The 19,933-nt window shown below is 51.0% G+C and overlaps 2 non-coding genes across 2 annotated transcripts; both read right to left on the bottom strand.

Annotated features, from left to right (window-relative positions):
- Nucleotides 1–1,207: 1,207 nt before the first annotated feature.
- LOC119976815 lies at nt 1,208–1,371 on the bottom strand. Its single transcript, XR_005462995.1, has one exon. It is a non-coding gene; the product is annotated as a U1 spliceosomal RNA (small nuclear RNA).
- A 16,169-nt stretch (nt 1,372–17,540) lies between these two features.
- LOC119976857 lies at nt 17,541–17,704 on the bottom strand. The gene has a single exon (XR_005463030.1). It is a non-coding gene; the product is annotated as a U1 spliceosomal RNA (small nuclear RNA).
- Between the last annotated feature and the right edge of the window lie 2,229 nt (nt 17,705–19,933).

Below are 19,933 nucleotides of genomic sequence, written 5' to 3'. Positions count from 1 at the left end.
ACCCCTCGGTGTACATGTGTTGGAGGACCTTACACAATGTCTTTCCCCATTGCGCCTTGGCAGCAGCTGCCCCAAGCTTGAGTGCGCCCCTCAGCACATAGTCCTGGACTTTGGAATGTGCCGGTCTGCAACACTCGGTCGAGGACAATTCTTTGCACTGGAAGATCAGCAAGTGTCAGGCAGACCAAAGAGCGTCTTTCACCGAGTTGATGACCTTCCAGCAGCAGTTGATGTTTGTCTCGGTGTGTGTCCCTGGAAACAGTCTGTAGAGCACAGAGTCCTGTGTTACAGAGCTGCTCAGGGTGAACCTGGACAAATACCACCGCATCTCTCTCCAGACCTTCTTTGCAAAGGCACATTCCACCTTCTTGATCATAGTTTCACCCTTGCCACGTAAGTATGTCTGAAAACTCTCACACACTACCATCCCACACCACACATCACATCTTACACTCCCTGCATTTACACTGCCAAACTATTACTTTCCTTACAACTTTCTCCACCAAACAAAGTCAGGTCTTCTGTATTGTTCTGATAAATGTTTGAATGTTCCTCTCATTTGTTTCTGGGTGAATGAATGAAAAAGTGGTCAAAGCCAAAGCATCTCTTTCTTCAAAACCTGTTTCTCTCGCTTCGGAGGACAATGGTGTAATGTCACCCTCTGGTGGTGGGTGGATGCTGGTGCACCAGTGGAGATAGAATCTTCTGGGTTTTAATGGGTCTTTGAATATGCTGCCCGCTTCTCCAAGGCAGCAGGAGGTGTGGATAGAAAATCCCCTTGTCGCCACAGTACGGCATGTGTTCTGGTTCACTGAGTGAGAATTCAGAATGTCCAATTCACGTAACAAACACGTCTTTTGGAATTTGCAGGAGGAAACAGGACGCAAACACAGGGAAAACATGCAGACTCTGCGCAGACTCAGGGACTCAAACTGGGAATCAAGCCCGGGTCTGTGAAGCAGTAGTGCTAACCACTGTGCCACCGTACCGAATTAGATCATATGGGGTGGGAGGCAGGAGGTATCGAATTGATCAGCCATGATTAATGACACAGCAGGCTGTAAGGGCTCTTGCAGCTTCGATTTTGTATATGTCTGCACTGAAGCGGCAGGGATGAGAGACTAAACTCTGACTAGGAGACAAGCAAAGTGCCTGCACTAGCAACCTCTGTTAGAAAAAATTGAATTTCTACTTTTATGTTATAAATCAGGGGAGAGCGCGAACGCAGTCCCCCACTACCACAAATTTTGCAGTCGAGTATCCCGCATTTGGGGACATCGCAGGCGTCAGCACACCCGCAGTGCAATGGGCTAGCCTCGTCCTGGGCGAACCACCTTCTTGATCATGGTTTCACCCCTGCCAGGTAAGTATGCTTAAAAACGCTCACAGCCTCCAAGCCCACACCACACATCACATCTTACACTCACACTTACTGCACTTACACCGCCAAACTGTCCCTTTACTTACAGTGTTTTCTACTGAATTAAACTAGCCCTCTCGTGTATTTTTGACATATTTTTCAATATGCCTCTCTAGTAGGAAACACATTGTTTAAAAGGTCTGCTATGCTATTTGCATATTATCCTTAAAAGGAAGTGAACCGCCCCTCAACCAATCTGTCAGTCAAACGAGGGACCGTTGAAAGAAAACGTTCTCTGCCAACACTTTCTCTGTCCATTTAACTTTTCTGAAACTGGGCTAGATTGAAGTTCATAAAAGTACTGAATTTAAAAATTATACTGTATCAATTCTTAAAAGTCCCAAGCAATTAGTAAATCAATAAACCTGTAATCTATCACACACCCCACACAGACGTAACTTTTCCAAAACTGGGAGAGAGAGAGATTGATGAGGAGGTTTTTGGAGTCACAAAGATGTTGATTGTTGTCTCCAAGAGAGGTTTTTAGGCTTATGAGGAGGTTATTGAGAAACATGTTGGGACGTTTTTATGGTTGGAGGGCGGGGGGGGGGGGGGTCAGGTTAATGATTTTGGGCAGCTCGATAGCACAGTGGTTAGCACAGTTGCTTCACAACTCCAGCATCCCAGGGTCGATTTGTGGCTTGGGTCACTGTGCGTTCTCCCCGTGTCTGCGTGGGTTTCCTCCGGGTGCTCCGGTTTTCTCCCCCAGTCCAAAGATGTGCAGGTTAGGTGGATTGGCCATGATAAATTACCCTCAGTGCACAAAAAAGGTTAGGTGGGAGTTACTGGGTTAAGGGGATAGGGTAGAAGTGTGGCCTTAAGTGGGTTGCTCTTTCCAAGAGCTAGTGAGACTCGATGGGCCGAATGGCCTCCTTCTGCACTGTATATTCTATGATCATAGGAACACATCCCCCACTCACACGCCAGACACCCACACATACACACCCACACACACATACGTAACACACGTACACACATACACACCCTCACATGCATCACGATACCACCCCTCCCCAAACACACACATACACACACTCCCATATTTTTAAAATAATAAATTGAGAGGACCCAATTCATTTTATTCCCAATTAAGGGGCAATGTTGCATGGCCAATCCACCTACCTTGCACATCTTTGGGTTCTGGGGTTGAGACCCACACAGACACATGGAGAATGTGCAAACTCCACATGGACAGTGATCAACAGGGCAAAGCACTGCACCACCGTGCCGCCCTTAAACACACACATTTCTGACACACACTCACCCCGATAGGCACACCCATCTGACACACACACACCCGGCAAACCACCACCCCGCCCGAAAACACACACACACACACACATCCTTTATACACACAATCCCCCCGACATACACACATACCCGACACAAACACACACATCCAACACGCACACACAATGTGATGCATACAATCACCCCAACACACACATACACCTCTGATACACACACACCCGCTACAGAGACTTAACTCTTCTGAAATTGGGATAGAAACAAATTGATGAGGAGGATTTGAGAGTCACAAAGATGTTGATTGTTGTCTCCAGGAGAAGTTTTTAGGGTCATGAGGAGCTTACTGAACATAAACTGAGGAGGTATTTTTGAGGGGTTCAGGTTAATGTTCATGGGGACTTTATTTTTTTTATTTTTTTAAAATAAATTTAGAGTACCCAATTATTTTTTCCTATTAAGGGGCAATTTAGAGTGGCCTATCCTGCACATCTTTGGGTTGTGGGGGTGAAACCCACGCAGACACGGGGAGAATGTGCAAACTCCACATGGACAGTGACCCAGGGCCGGGATTCGAACCTGGGTCCTCAGCGCCGTAGGCAGCAATGCTAACCACTGTGCCACCTTGCTGCCCTCATGGGGACTTTATTAACTATTACTGGGTGGCCAACATATCAATGGTCAGGGTAGTGGGGAAGGGGTCGTGGAGGCGGCATCCTGTAAGGGTATGAGTTTGGAGGCCTTGCTGTCGGCGCCTCTGCTGTTCTCGCCAGCTCGGTCCTCTATAAGCCCTGTGGTGGTGGCAGCCCGAAAGGTGTGGGGGCAATGGAGACAACACATTAGATTGGAGTCACCGATTTGTAACAATCACCAGTTTGCCCCGCGGGGGCTTGATGGGGGCTATAAGGGATGGCAGCGGGCAGGGTTTGAGAGATTTGGGGACCTATTCATTCAGGAAGGTTTCCCTACCTTGGAGGCATTGGAGGAGGAGTTTAGTTGCCAGGTGGGAACGGGTTTCGGTACCTCCAGGTACGGGATTTTGTCCGGAGGCAGGTTCTTGGCATCCATCACCTCCCCCTGAGGGAGTTACAAGATAAGGTGATGTCAAAAACAGAGGTTGGAGAGGGGAGGGTCTCGGAGATATACAAGGAGCTGATGGAGTGCGAAGATGCCCCTATCAGGGAGGTAAAGAGGAAGTGGGAAGAGGAGCTGGGTAGGGAGATAGAATTCGAGTTGTGGGAAAAAGCCCTGAAGAGAGTCAATTCATCATCATCATGTGCCAGACTTAGCTTGATCAAAGTGGTCCACAGGGCCCACATGATGGTAGCCCGGATGAGCAGGTTCTTTGAGGAGGTGGAGGACAGATGTGGGCGGTGTGGGGGTAGCCTGGCCAACCACGTACATGTGTTTTGGGCATGTCCGGAATTGAGGGGATTCTGGCAGGGATTTGCGGACTTTATGTCAGAGGTCCTAGAAGGAAGGGTGACTCCAAGTCCAGAATTGGAAATATTTGGGGTATCGGAGGATCCGGGGGCCCAGGGTGGGCAGAGGGGGGGTGGGGGTGGGGAGGCCGATATTCTGGCCTTCTCCTCCCTGGTGGCCCGGAGACGGATTTTGCTGGGATGGAGGGACTCGGAGCCCCCAAACTCCGGAGTGTGGGTCAGCGATATGGCTGGGTTTCTCAGGCTAGAGAAAATTTAATTTATGAGAGGGTCAATTCAAGGGTTCGCCCAGAGATGGCAGCCGTTCATAGACTATCTCAAGGAAAATTGAACGTCAGCAGTGAGGGGGGAGGGAAAAAGAAGGCATGGCAATGTTACAACGGGACCGAAAGTACAGTTTACGGGCAGCTAGGGAATAGAGCGGGGGGTGGGGGGAAGGGGTGTTATTCTGCAGGTTGTTTTTTTTTTCTTTACGTGTGTCGCCCGCACGGTTGATCAAGAGATGCTAATGTGTTAAACTGTGAAAATTACAAATGCTTCAACAAAATATTTTCTGAAAAGGAATGTTCATGAGGACACCCTCCACACACACACGCCCAACGTACACCCACACTCTCCACGCATCCCTCATACACACACAGATACCAGACACAAATCCCTGACACAATTAATTGACACACAGCGACTCATACAGACTTACAAGACACTCTTTAGAGATACTCAGCACTGCGGAAGCTGGAAATCTGAAAGAAGTACAGTAACTGTATAATTTACAGTAACTGGTGCGGCATAATCATCAGGACAGGCAGCAACTTTGAGGAGAGAGACAGAAGTAGTATTTCAGCTCAGTGACCTTCGTTGGAGCTGGGAAAAGGTGGATGCTTAATGAGTTTAAGAGAGTGTATGGGTGGCAGGGAGGGGAAGAGTTGAACAAAACCTCTGAAAGAACAGCCTACGTAGGCCCATACCCCCTCCCAATCCCCGTAACCCTGCCCTATCCCCATAACTAAGGGGCAATTTAGCATGGATAATCCACTTAACATGCACATCTCTGCACTGTGGGAGGATTCTGGGGCACCAGAGGAAACCCACATAGTCATGGGCGAATGTACATACTCCATCCAAGGCTGGAATAGACCTGGATGCCTGGTGCTGTGAAGCAGCCATGATAACCACTATGCCACCATGCAGGGATGTATCTTTACAAAGCGGGTCTGGAGAGAAATGCAGTAATTTTTGTCGCGGTTCATTTCGAGTGACCCTGTGATACAGGACCCGTGCTCCAGCTGTTCCCAGGGACCAAGATATTTTATTCATTATTAAAATATGTAAGATACATGAAATGGTTGTTCCAATTTGACATCATATAAAGGGCAATAAAGGACAACACGATGGTGCAATGGTTAGCACTGCTGCCTCACTGAGAACCCGGGTTTGATCTCCGCCCGGGTCACTATCCGTGCGGAGTTTACACATTCTCCCCATGTCTGCGGGGATCTCACCCCCACAACCCAAAGATGTGTAGTGGAGTGGACTGGTCATGCTAAATTGCCCTTTAATTGGAATTTTTAAAAAAATGATTTTGAAAAAATATACGTATATATAAAAGGCAATGCACTCCCTGGACACACACATCCCAAATGCGCACACATACATACATCTAGGGCTAAATAGTTGGCTTTTAAAGCAGACCAAGGCAGGCCAGCAGCACGGTTTAATTCCCGTACCAGCCTCCCCGAACAGGTGCCGGAATGTGGCGACTAGGGGCTTTTTGCAGTAACTTCATTGAAGCCTACTCGTGACAATAAGCGATTTTCATTTCATTCATTTCATTTTCATCTCACATACACAAATCCCCAACATACAAAGCACAGATGCACAACACATACACACATATATACCCTGGACAGAGACCCTTGACACACAGACAGCCAACACAGACACACACCCCTGACACTCACACACACACACACAAAACCCGGCACACACAGGCATCCCTACAAACAGAAACACACGCCCTCCCTGACACAGGATCTGATGATAAACCATTTTACCCAGAGGGTGATGTGAGTTTGAAACTCACTGCCTGAAAGGGGGTAGAAGCAGTGACCCTCATAACATTTAAGGAGTACTTAGCTGTTCACTTGCGATCCCAAGGTATACATGGCTATGGGCCAAGTGCTGGGAAATGAGATTAGAATGGTTAGGTGGTTGTTTTTGATCGGCTCTGATGCGATGGGCCGAAGGGCCTTTTCTGTGTTGTGTGACGCTATGACTCTATCTGTCTCTTACTTGAATACACTCGGTGACTTGGTCTCCACATCCTGCTGTGGTAGAGTATTCTACAGGGTTATCATCTTTTGAGTGAAGAGATTTCCCCTCATCTCAATCCTAAATCATCTACCTAGTATCCTCAGACTGTGTCCCAGGTTCTAGATTCGGGCGGCACGGTAGCACAATGGTTAGCACTGCTGCTTCACAGCATCAGGGACCCAGGTTCGATTCCCGGCTTGGGTCACTGTCTGTGCGGAGTTTGCACATTCTCCCCGTGTCTGCGTGGTTTTTTTTCTGGGTGCTCCGGTTTCCTCCCACAAGTCCTGGAAGACATGCTTGTCAGGTGAATTAGACATTCTGAATTCTCCCTCTGTAGTGTAGCCACCTGGGGTGGCCACTTCCCGATTCCAAAATGGATGCCCACAAAGAATACAGGGAAAATTGGCCAGCCACAGGAAAACAAGCAGGTTTTTCTGTATTAAGACTTGCAGAACCCAGACAGAACCGAAACCAATAGCCATCTACATATTAATGAACAATCCCCAGGAACAATTAGATACATTGAAGTGATCGGGACCAAGACAGACCCCTCGGCGCCAGCGGGAGCCAGGACAAAGGAAGGCCAATGGACACATAGGAACCGCCCAGCGATCAGGGAACAGCTCCAGTATTGGAGAAATCGATTGAAACGATTGGGACATGGTCCAATTAATTGGGACCAGGTCCGGGGTCCGCCCACAAGGGCGCAAAACCCATGGGGACTATAAAGTAGAGTCCCCAAGTTCAGTTCGATCTTCTTGGCAGGTTCTCTGAGCAGCTCGAAAGAACTCTTGACCATGGCTCTCAGTGAGGAGAGACCTGCCTAGCAGCTGCACCAACCAAGTAAGTCTCCAGTCAATGCACGCTACGAGATAGGCGCTCCTAGCTACTATTCCATACCAGCTTGAAGCCTGCAGACTCAGAACCGGACAAAGGCCATTGTTCCTCTGACCTGGTGGGCCATTTGAAAGCTAAGTACAGGCCTATAGTTGTAGTGATAGTCTAGTAAGTAGAGTTTTATGCATGAGTAGTGATTGACTGTGTGTATAATAAATGTGTTTTGATTTGAAACTTACTAACTGGTGTATTGAGTTATTTTTTTTAACAAACAGTTTTATTGAGGTAGTTTCTCGGCATTGTAAACAGTTACAGACATCAACAAAAAGAAAGCAAAAAAGGCAAAAATGTGCAAACATCCACTTACATTCAATACTTCAATCGTACCATACTGCACAAGCCCGCTCCTCTCCCACCTGTACTACCAGCCAATTTATCCCTCCTACTCTACTCTACTCTAACCTCCCCACCCTCCCTGCTGACGCTCACTCTCCCGCAAAGAAGTGAATGAATGGTTGCCATCTTCAGGCGAACCCAAGTACAGATCCCCTCAAGGCGAACTTAATTTTTTCCATCCCCAGAAAACTCGACATGTCCGAAAGCCACCACTCAGTCTTCAGGGGCTTTTGAGTCCCTCCATGCCAATAATATTCGTCGCCGGGCTATCAGGGAAGCAAAGGCCAAAACATCAGTCTCTTTCTCACCCTGGACTCCCGGGTCCTCCAAAACCCCAAAAATTGCCACCCCTGGACCCATCGCCACCCTTGTTTTTAGCACCCGGGACATGATCCCTGCAAATCCCTCCCAGTACCCCCTAAGCATTGGACATGTCCAAAACATGTGTACGTGGTTCGCTGGTCCTCCTGCGCACCTAGCGCATTTGTCCTCTACCCCAAAGAATTTGCTCATCCGAGCCACCGTCATGTGGGTCCGGTGAACGACCTTAAATTGAATCAAGCCGAGCCTGGCACATGTTGCGGTCGAATTTACCCTACTCAGGGTCTCTGCCCACAGCCCATCCTCCATTTCCCCGCCTAGCTCCTCCTCCCATTTGAGTTTCAGTTCCTCTGCCTGGGACTCTTCCCCCTTCATGAGCACCTCGTAGATATCCGAGACTCTACCCTCACCTCCTTCTCCTCTAGAGACTATTCTGTCCTGGATCCCTATTGGCGGGAGGCGTGGGAAGGATGGGACCTGTCTACGGACAAAGTCCCGCAACTGTAGGTACCTGAAATCGTTCCCCCTTACCAGACCAAATTACTCCTCAAAGCTACTCAAACTCGCAAAGCTCCCTTCCAGGAACATATCACCCACCCTCCCCACCCCCACCCGCCACCATGCTCGAAACCCCCCATCCATACTCCTGGGGGCAAACCGATGGTTGTCGCAGATTGGCGCCCAGACAGACGCCCCCCACCTCCCCTACCTGCCTCCTCCACTGGCCCCATATCTGCAGGGTTGCCACCACTACTGGGCTGGTGGAGTACCTGGCCGGCGGCAGTGGTAGAGGAGCCGTGACCAGGGCTCGCCAAGCTGGTGCCCCTCACGCAGCCGCCTCCACTCGCTCCCAAATAGACCCCGTACCCACCATCCACTTCCTTATCATAGCGATGTTGGCCGCCCAGTAATAATTAATCAGACTCGGCAAAGCCAGCCCTCCCTCGCTGCGGTTCCTCTCCAGCATCGCCTTCTTCACCCGCGGGGATTTTCCCGCCCAGACAAAGCTCATGATCATCTTGTTAACCCTTTTGAAGAAGGACTATGGGATAAAGATCGGGAGGCACTGAAAAATGAACAGGAATCTAGGGAGGATTATCATCTTTACAGGCTGCTCCCTACCTGCCAGTGACAGCGGGAGTGCATCCCATCTCCGAAACTCTCCCTTCATCTGTTCCACCACCCAGGCCAAATTTAACTTGTGAAACCTGCCCCAGTCTCGCAACACCTGGATCCCCAAGTACCGGAAATTTTCCTCAACCAGCCTAAACGGCAGCCCTCTCACCTGTTCTCCTGGCCCCTTGCCTGCACCACAAACATTTCACTCTTGGCCATATTTAATTTGTACCCTGAGAACTGGCCAAACTTCCTCAATGTTTCCAGAATACTTTCCATCCCGGCCAATAGGTCCGACACGTACAGGAGCAGGGCGTCCGCATAGAGAGAGGCCCTATGTTCCACCCCGCCCCTAACCATCCCCTTCGGCTCTCAGCGCAATCGCCAGCGGCTCTATGGCCAGCGCAAACAGCAGCGGGGAGAGCGGACAGCCCTGTGTATTGAGTTATTGATCAGCACTTGGCTTTGAACCTCGTGGTGGTATCAGAAAGATACCTGGTGACTCTAGAGCAAAGGTTATTAAACAGAGAAATTAAGTAAAAACACAACTAGCAACAGTGTACTCGAACAGGTGCCGGGATGTGGCGAATAGGGGCTTTTCACAGAAACTTCTTTGCAATGTTAATGTAAGCCTACTTGTGACAATAAAAATTATTACAAGATTATTATAGATTCCCTAACCCGGGAAAACACCCTCCCAGCACTTCGTCTGTTCAGCCCTGTTAGAAGTTTAAATGCTTCAATCGGGGTTGGATTCTCTGGTCCCCCAGCCCCGTGCCTCTCAGCAGCGCACCGTTCACTGGCAGCAGGATTTACTGCTCCTGCCGCTTGTCAATGGGCTTTCCCATTTACCGGGAATCCCGTGGGCAGGGTAGCGCTGCCAGCAGGAAAAGTGAATCGCAACAGCCGGAGAATTTGTGGGCAGCACGGTAGCACAAGTGATTAGCACTGTGGATTCACACCACCAGGGTCCCAGGTTCGATTCCCCGCTGGGTCACTGTCTGTGTGGAGTCTGCACGTTCTCCCCGTATCTGCGTGGGTTTCCTCCGGTTTCCTCCCACATTCCAAAGACGTGTAGGTTAGGTGTATTGGCCATGATAAATTGCCCTTAGTGACCAAAAAAGATTAGGAGGGACTTCCGGTGGCGGCAATGCGGAGCTAAGCCGCACGTTCGGCAGCTCCCGCTTTCATAGGACTTGTGGGCTCTTTTAAGGGCCCCAAATGGTGCTGATTCGACGATTCCTGGTGTGTAAAGGGGTCTGGAGCAATACCCCCCGGGATTTATGGTGCGGACCCGGAGTGGGGCGAGGAAAAAAACGGCAGCAGCTCCCGTGGAAAAGCGGGGGAAGGTGGACAAAATGGCGGCCGGTGGAGCCCCCGAGGAGTGGAGGCAGTGGGCGGAGGAGCAGCAGGCGGCCCTTCTGCGCTACTTTACGGAGCTGAAAGTGGAGTTGCTGGACTCTCTGAAGGTTACGACAAGTAAGCTGCTGGAGACCCAGACAGCCCAGGGTGCAGCGATCCGTGAGTTGCAGCAGCAGGCCTCTGAGCGCGAGGATGAGGTCTCGGCCCTCGTGGGGAAGGTGGAGATGCACGAGGCGCTCCACAAAAAGTGGCAAGATCGTTTTGAGGAGATGGAGTTTCGGTCAAGAAGGAAGAACTTGAGGATCCTGGGCCTCGCGGAGGAGCTGGAGGGGTTGGACCTGCCGGCTTATGTGATGCTGAACTCGCTGGTGGGGGCAGGATCTTTCCATCTGCCCCTGGAGCTGGAGGGGGCCCACAGAGTACTGGCCAGGAGGCCTAAGGCGAATGAACCCCCGCGGGCGGTGCTGGTGCAGTTCCATCGGTTCAGTGACCGGGAGTGTATTCTGCGATGGGCCAAGAAGGTGAGGAGCAGCAAGTGGGAGAATTCGGTCGTGCGTATCTACCAGGACTGGAGTGCGGAGGTGGCCAAGCGGAGAGCCGGGTTTAACCGGACGAAGGCGGTGCTCCACAGCAGGCAGGTGAAATTCGGCATGCTGCCGCCTGAGCGCTTGTGGGTCACCTACAAGGACCGGCATCACTATTTTGAGTCCCCGGAGGAGGCGTGGGCCTTTGTGCAGGCTGAAAAGTTGGACTCGAACTAGGGATTGGGGACTGTGGGGGTTTTTTGTATCACTGCTTATGCTGTTGCTGGCTATTCTGTTTGTTTTTTTTTCCTGCTTTCGGGTGATGTTGGTTATGGTTTTGTGTTTTAAGGGGGGTGTTGGGGTCTGTGGTTGTTCTGTTTTTGTTTGTACAGGGTTGGTGGATGGGTTGGGACTGCTATTTGGGAGCTGCGTTGGGGGGGTGAGGTGGGGCAGTGGGAAAGCGCGAGCTTTCCTCTGGTTTCCCGCGCTGCGGGACGAGGGGGGTGGAGCTGGAGGCAAGGGGCGTGGATATCAGTTCCGTTTTCCCGCACTGGAGCGGTGCCAAGGAGCTGCTGCAGGGTGGGGGTGACCGCATATCGGGAGGGGTTGGTGTTAGCGTGGGAGCTGCCGGGGTCAGCAGAAGTCAGCTGGCTCACGGGAGTACTATGGAGGGAGCGTCACGGCTAGGAGGGGTCCTAGCCTGGGGGGGGGGGGGGGGGGGGGGGGGTACCGGGTTGCTGCTGGATTGGCCAGGGAGGAGCTGGTGCGGGTCGGGGGGGTCGGGTTGAGGTTCTATCGCCATGGGAAACGGGCCGAGTGGGGGGTGCTGGCCAGGGGCGAGCAGTCGATGGGCTATGGCTAGTCGGTGGGGGAGGGGGGGCGGGGTGCCCCCTGATCCGGCTGATCACGTGGAACGTGCGGGGGTTGAATGGGCCGGTGAAGAGGGCCCGGGTGTTTTCGCATCTGAAGGGGCTGAAGGTGGACGTGGCCATGCTCCAGGAGACACACCTGAAGGTGGCGGACCAGGTTCGTCTGAGGAAGGAGTGGGTGGGGCAGGTTTTCACTCAGGGCTCGACTCGAAGAACCGGGGGGTGGCGATCCTGGTGGGGAAGAGGGTGGCATTTGAGGCATCTGACGTTGTGGCTGATAGTGGCGGCAGATACGTGATGGTGAGCGGTAAGCTGCAGGGGGAGAGGGTGGTGTTGGTTAATGTGTACGCCCCAAATTGGGATGATGCTGGTTTCATGAGGCGTATGTTGGGCCGCATTCCTGACCTGGAGGCGGGGGGCCTGATCATGGGGGGGGGGGGACTTCAATACGGTGCTGGACCCCCCACTGGATCGTACTAGTTCTAGGACAGGCAGGAGGCCGGCGACTGCCAAGGTGTTGAGGGGGTTTATGGACCAGATGGGAGGGGTGAATCCCTGGAGGTTTGGGAGGCCGAGGGCTCGGGAGTACTCTTTTTTCTCCCACGTGCACAGGGTTTATTCCCGCATTGATTTTTTTTGCCCTGAGTAGGGGGCTGGTCCCGAGGGTGGAGGATGCCGAATATTCGGCTATAGCGATTTCGGACCATGCTCCGCATTAGGTGGATGTGGAGATGGGGGAGGTGCGTGACCAGCGCCCGCTTTGGCGTCTGGACGTGGGGTTGTTGGCTGATGAGGAGGTGTGCAGGAGGGTCCGGAGATGTATTGAGAGGTACCTCGAGGCCAATGATACTATGGAGGTCCGGGTGGGGATGGTGTGGGAGGCTCTGAAGGCAGTGATTAGGGGGGAGCTGATCTCCATCCGAGCCCATAGGGAGAGGGGGGAGAGGAGGGATAGGCTGGTGGGGGAGCTCCTGAGTGTAGATAGGAGGTATGCGGAGTCCCCGAAGGATGGATTGCCGGGGGAGCGGCGTAGCCTGCAGGCCAAGTTTGATTTATTGACCACCAGAAAGGCGGAGACACAGTGGAGGAAGGCGCAGGGAGCGGTCTACGAGTATGGAGAGAAGGCGAGCAGGATGCTGGCGCATCAGCTTCGCAAGCGGGACGCGGCTAGGGAGATTGGTGGAGTGAAGGATAGGGGTAGGAATGTGGTGCGGCAGGGGGCAGAGGTCAATGGGGTCTTTTGGGACTTCCACAGGGAACTGTACCGGTCGGAGCCGCCGGTGGTGGGGGGGGGGGAACAGGCTGCGATTTCCAAGGGTTCAGGAGGAGCAGGTGGAGGGACTGGGGGCGCCGATCGAATTAGAGGAGCTGGTTAGAGGGATTGGCCACATGCAGTCGGGGAAGGCGCCGGGACCGGATGGGTTCCCGGTTGAATTTTATAAAAAATACGTGGACCTGTTGGGCCCCCTGTTGGTTCGGACCTTTAACGAGGCATGGGAGGGGGGAGTTTTGCCCCCGACGATGTCACGGGTGCTGATTTCCCTGATCCTGAAACGAGATAAGGACCCCTTGCAGTGTGGATCATATAGGCCAATTTCACTGCTGAATGTGGACGCCAAGTTGCTGGCGAAGATCTTGGCCACTAGAATAGAGGACTGTGTGCCGGGGGTGATACATGAAGATCAGACGGATTTTGTCAAGGGGAGGCAGCTGAACACTAACGTGCGAAGGCTGCTAAATGTGATAATGATGCCGGCGGCAGAAGGAGAGGCGGAGATTGTGGTGGCATTGGATGCGGAGAAGGCCTTTGATAGGGTTGAGTGGGGGTACTTGTGGGAGGTGTTAGAGAGGTTCGGGGAGGGGTTTATTAAATGGGTGATTGCTATACGAGGCCCCGATGGCGAGTGCAGCGACAAATGGTTGGAGGTCCGAGTACTTCAGGCTCCACCATGGGACGAGGCAGGGGTGCTTCCTGTCCCCCTTGCTTTTTGCGTTGGCAATTGAGCCTCTGGCCATGGCGCTCAGGGAGTTGGGGAGGTGGAGGGGTCTGGTGCGGGGTGGGGAGGAACACCGAGTGTCGCTTTATGCAGATGATTTACTGCTGTATGTAGCAGACCCGGTGGGGGGAATGCCGGAGGTGATGGAGATTCTTGCTGAGTTTGGGAGTTTCTCGGGCTATAAGTTGACCTGGGCAAGAGTAAGCTGTTTGTTGTACACCCGGGAGATCAGGAGGAGGGGATTGGTAGGCTCCCGCTAAAGAGGGCAGTGAGGAGTTTTAGGTACCTGGGGGTTCAGGTGGCTAGGAGCTGGGGGACTTTGCATAAGCTTAATTTTACTAGGTTGGTGGAGCAGATGGAGGAGGAGTTTAAAAGATGGGACATGCTGCCGCTGTCGTTGGCAGGTAGAGTACAGTCCGTTAAAATGACAGTGCTCCTGAGGTTTTTGTTTTTGTTTCAGTGCCTCCTCATTTTCATTCCGAGGGCCTTTTTTACGAGGGTGAACAACAGCATCATGGGATTTGTTTGGGTGCACGGGACTCCGAGGGTGAGGAGGGTCTTTTTGGAGCGGGGCAGGGATAGAGGGGGGCTGGCGCTGCCCAATCTCTCTGGGTACTATTGGGCGGCTAATGTCTAGCTGGTACACAAGTGAGTAATGGATGGGGAGGGGGCAGCATAGAAACGGATGGAGATGGCGTCCTGCGAAGGCACGAGCCTGAAGGCACTGTTGCCGCTCCCTCCAACAAGGTACACTACGAGCCCGGTGGTGGCGGCTACCCTCAAGATTTGGGGGCAGTGGACGCGACACAGAGGGGAAGTGGGGGGCTCGGTGGAGGCCCTGCTGTGGGAGAACCACCGGTTTGTCCCAGGGAACATTGATGGCGGGTTCCTGGGGTGGCACAGGGCGGGCATAAGGAAGTTGGGAGACCTGTTCATTGATGGGAGGTTTGCGAGCCTGGGTGAGCTGGAGGAGAAGTTTGAGCTCCCCCCGGGGAATATGTTCAGGTACCTTCAGGTCAAGTTGTTTGCTAGGTGGCAGGTGGAGGGGTTCCCTTCGCTGCCCCCGCGGGGGGTAAGGGATAGGGTGCTTTCGGGGGTGTGGGTCGGGGATGGGAAGGTGTCTGACATCTACCAGGTGATGCAAGAGGTGGAGGAGGCGTGGGTAGAGGAGCTGAAGGCTAAGTGGGAAGTGGAGCTGGGGGAGCAGATTGAGGAGGGGACATGGGCGGACGCCCTGGAGAGGGTGAACTCATCCTCTTCACATGCGAGGCTTAGCCTCATCCAGTTCAAGGTACTGCACAGGGCTCATATGTCCGGGACGAGGATGAGCAGGTTTTTAGGGGGTGAGGACAGGTGCATTAGGTGTGCAGGGAGCCCAGCAAACCATGCACATATGTTTTGGGCATGCCCGGCACTGGTGGAATTCTGGCAGGGGGTGGCGAGGACAGTGTTGAGGGTGGTAGGGTCCAGGCTGTGGACTCGCGATATTTGGGGTTGGGGTGGAGCCGGGAGTGCAGGAGGCGAAAGAGGCCGGTGTTTTGGCCTTTGCGTCCCTGGTAGCCCGACGGAGGATCTTGTTGCAATGGAAAGATGCGAGACCCCCAAGCGTGGAGACCTGGATCAATGACATGGCGGGATTCATTAAGCTGGAGAAGGCCAAATTTACCCTGAGGGGGTCGGTACAAGGGTTCTTTAGGCGGTGGCAGCCTTTCCTCGACTTTCTGGCTCAAAGATAGGGAACTAGGTCAGCAGCAGCAACCCGGGGGGGAGGGGGGGAAAAAGGGGGGCGGTTTCAGGGGGGCATTGTTTATGTTAATTTAATTTATTGTTAATCTATTTTGTTGTTTATTGGGTTTGGGGGGGGGTGTTATGGGTGCCGGGGGGTGTTTATTATTGTTAGTCTTATTATTATTATTGTTCTGTTGTTATACATTTTTCAAAAATCTCAATAAAAATTATTTTAATAAAAAAAAGATTAGGAGGGGTTATCGGGTTACGGGGATAGGGTGGAAGTGAGGGCTTAAGTGGGTCGGTGTAGACTCAATGGGCCGAATGGTCTCCTTCTGCACTGTATGTTCTAATTCCAGCCCAGATTTTCTCTAACCCTTCTGAATGCCAGTGAATTCTAGAACAGTTGAACCAATCTCTCGTCCTGCAACCCCAGTATCAGCCTCGTGAACCTCCACTGCACTCTCTCTACAGCAAATATATCCTTTCTTAGATTAAACTGCGCACAATACTCCAGGTGTGGTCTTACCAAGGCCCTGTATAACTGCAGTGAGACATTCCAACTTCTGAACTCAAATCCTCTTGCAATGAACATAAAATTTGCCTTCCTAATTGTTTGCTGCACTTTCATTGACAGGTGTACAAGGCCACCCAGATCCCTTTGTCATCCACACTTCTGAGCCTCACTCACCTGTATAGGTGCATTATCTTGCCTCTTCTCTCCCCTTTATACTGTAAATCAGCTACTGCTGTCAATGTTAAGCTTCAAACTGGTGCACAAGTGGATGACAAATCATCAGAGTTTCAATGAGGGAAGCATGAATGAAAAATGACAGGTGTATCACGTAAGGCTAGTCTGTTGGCACAACAACTAATTAGGAGAGCTACTAAAACGCATTCATTTATTGAGAGGGGAATTGATCACTGCAATGATGTTACTGTGAAAATTGGATTTGTTTGTCACGTGTACTGAGGTCCAGTGAAAAGTAATTTTCTGCGTGGAGCTCAAACAGATTATTTAATACATGAAAGGATACATAATAGGGCAACACAATGTAAATACATAGACACAGGCATCGGGTGAAGCGTACAGGAGTGTAGTATTAATCAGGTCAGTCCATGAGAGAGTCATTTACGAGACCTGTAACAGAGGGGATCAAACTGTTTTTGAATCTGTGCGTGTTCTCAGACCTTTGTATCTCCTGCCTGATGGAAGAAGTTGGAAGAGTGAGTAAACCGAGTGGGAGGGTGCTGGCTCCTTTCCCAAGGCAGCGGGAGGCGTAGATAGAAAGTCCCCTAGTCGCCACACTATGGCGCCGGTTCACTGAGAGAGAATTCAGGATGTGGGAGGAAACCGGGGCACCCGGAGGAAACCCTCGCAGACACGGAGAACGTACAGACACCACACAGACAGTGACCCAAGACGGGAATCGAACCTGGGTCCCTTGGGCTGTGACGCAATAGTGCTAACCATACCAAATTATGATGTGGAGATGCCGGCGTTGGAATTAGACATACCTCTTAGGGCTAAAGGGATATGTGAGGGAAGGTGGGATGAAGATATTGAACATGATGATCAGCCATGAGAATAATGATAAGCAGAGTAGACAGAAAGGGCCGCTTCCTGCTTGTATTTTGTATCTGTCTACTGAACCTGTGGCATTTTTGAACAACCATGATTAAAGTGCCTCACAGGGAAACAAAACTAACTGGAATAAAGTCCCTCTGCTGGAATAAAACGAGTTTCTATTTTTGATTTGTAAATCAGGGGAGAGTGCGAACGCAGTCCCCCACTACCACAAATTTTGCAGATCTCTTGCTGCCACGATTTTATGTGTCTCTGCAATATGCACTGAACCTGCAGGTTTTCTGAATCAGCATGACTAAACCCCAACTTGGAGACAAACAAACAGTGTGCAACAGCGACCTCTGTTGGGAAAGAAATAAATTTCTACTTTTATGTTATAAATCAGGGGAGAGCGCGAACGCAGTCCCCCACTACCACAAATTTTGCAGTCCCGCATTTGGGGACATCGCAGGCGTCAGCACACCCAAAGTGCAATGGGCTAGCCTTGTCCTGGGCGAACCACCTTCTTTTTTTTTTTCAAAAAATATACTTCATTCATAAAATTTATCATAATCTTTACAGAACATTTCAAATTGCCTTGACTGTACATTTCCGTCTGAGTTACATTCATTTGTCTTCAATTCAATTGGGATAACGTTACACATGTATCCTACTATAAGTTACAGTTCTTTCTTAAATATTTACATTACTTTGTTTCTTTCATACATTGTGGTATTGAAAAAAAAGAACCCCGGACCGAGGGGTTTTACACTGTTACCAACCCCTCGGTGTACATTTGGTGGAAGATCTTACACTGTGGTCTTCCCCCATTGCGCCTTGGCAGCTGCCCCAAGCTTGAGTGCGTCCCTCAGCACGTAGTCCTGGACCTTGGAATGTGCCAGTCTGCAACACTCGGTCGAGGACAATTCTTTGCTCTGGAAGATCAGCAAGTTTCGGGCAGACCAAAGAGCGTCTTTCACCGAGTTGATGACCTTCCAGCAGCAGTTGATATTTGTCTCGGTGTGTGTCCCTGGAAACAGTCCGTAGAGCACAGAGTCCTGTGTTACTGAGCTGCTCGGGATGAACCTTGACAGATACCACTGCATCTCACTCCAGACCTGCTTTGCAAAGGCACATTCCACAAGGAGGTGTGTGACTGTTTCATTTCCCCCACAACCACTCCGAGGGCAGCGTGCATTGATGCTGAGCCTTCGGGTGTGCATGAAGGATCTGACAGGGAGGGCCCTTCTCACCACCAGCCAAGCGAGGTCTTGGTGCTTGTTCTGGTGATGAGCCATTCTGCCAGATGGCTCTGACAGTCTGCTCAGGGAACCATCCAACGTCCTCCACAGTCTCCTTTTCTCTGAGGGTCTCGAGGACATTACGTGCTGACCACTGCTTCATTGCTTTGTGGTCAAAGGTGTTTTCCTTCAAAAACTTTTCCACGAAGGAGAGGTGGTGCGGCACGGTCCAACTACTTGGAACTTGGAGCGTTCCGCGGCAATGAGGCCAGGCCCATCCTTCGTAACACCGGGGACAGGTAGAACCTCAGTATGTAGTGACACTTGGTGTTTGCATACCCGGGGCCTACGCACAGCTTGATGCAGTTGCACACAAAGGTGGCCATCAGGATGGGGACAGCGTTGGGTACGCTCCCCCCTCCTTTATCTATAGGCTTGTACATTGTGTCTCTTCAGACCCAGTCCATGTTGGATCTCCATATGAATTTGAAAATGGCCCAGGTGACTGCTGCAGCATAGGTCCAAGTGACGGGATTCATTAGATAAAATTGTAATTAAAACAATAGTTTAGCAGTGTAAATGCAGTAAGCAGGAGCATAAGATGTGACAGTTTTCAAGAATACTTACCTGGAAGGAGTAGAAACCATGATCAAGAATCCTTGCTCATGCATAAAACATGATCAGGAATTTTTAATTCTTGATCATGCTTTCATCCCTGCCAAGTAAGCATGCTTGAAAACTCTCACACTCTCCCAGCCCACACCACACATCACATCTTACACTCACACTTACTGCATTTACATCGCTAAACTATTGCTTTAATTACAATTTTCTCTACTGAATTAAACTAATTGAGTCAATGTAGTTTTGACATTTTTCCAATATGCCTCTCTAGTAAGAAACTAATTGTTTAAAAAGTCTGCTATGCTATTTGCATATTGCCCTTAAAAGGCAGTGAACCGCCCCTCAATGTTTCTGTCCGTCAAACGATGGACCGTTTTCCGGAAAGAAAACCTTTTCTGTCAAAACTTTGTCTGTCCATCTGTGTTCAGAAAGGAAACAATTAACTTTTTTGAAACTCGGATGGAAAGATTGATGAGGAGGTTTTGGGAGTCACAAAGATATTGATTGTTCTCTCTAGGAGAGGTTTTTAGCGTCATGAGGAGGTTATTGAGAGGCATGTTTGGAGGTTTGTTGGGGGGCTAATGTTCATGAGGACACATTCCCCTCCCCCACATCCCTCACACACACCCCCCCCCCCACCACCCTTACCCTCACCCTCACCCCATCCCACATGCATCACCACACACACTCACCGAAACACACACACACTCCCATATTTTTTTAACATAAATATAGAGTACCCAATTCATTTTATTTTCCAATTTATTTGCAATTTAATGTGGCCAATCCACCTGGCCTGTACATCTTTGGGTTGTGGGGGTGAGACCCACGCAAACACTGAGGAAAATGTGCAAACTCCACATGGACAATGACCCTGGGCCGGGATCAAACTCGAGTCTTCGACGCCGTGAGGCAACAGTGCTAAGCACTG

Source organism: Scyliorhinus canicula, chromosome 13 (genome assembly GCF_902713615.1).
Source record: "Scyliorhinus canicula chromosome 13, sScyCan1.1, whole genome shotgun sequence".
NCBI classification, from domain to species: Eukaryota; Metazoa; Chordata; class Chondrichthyes; order Carcharhiniformes; family Scyliorhinidae; genus Scyliorhinus; species Scyliorhinus canicula.
The sequence above is the reverse complement of the archived record's forward strand: the minus strand, read 5'-3'. Positions and strand labels throughout refer to the sequence as shown.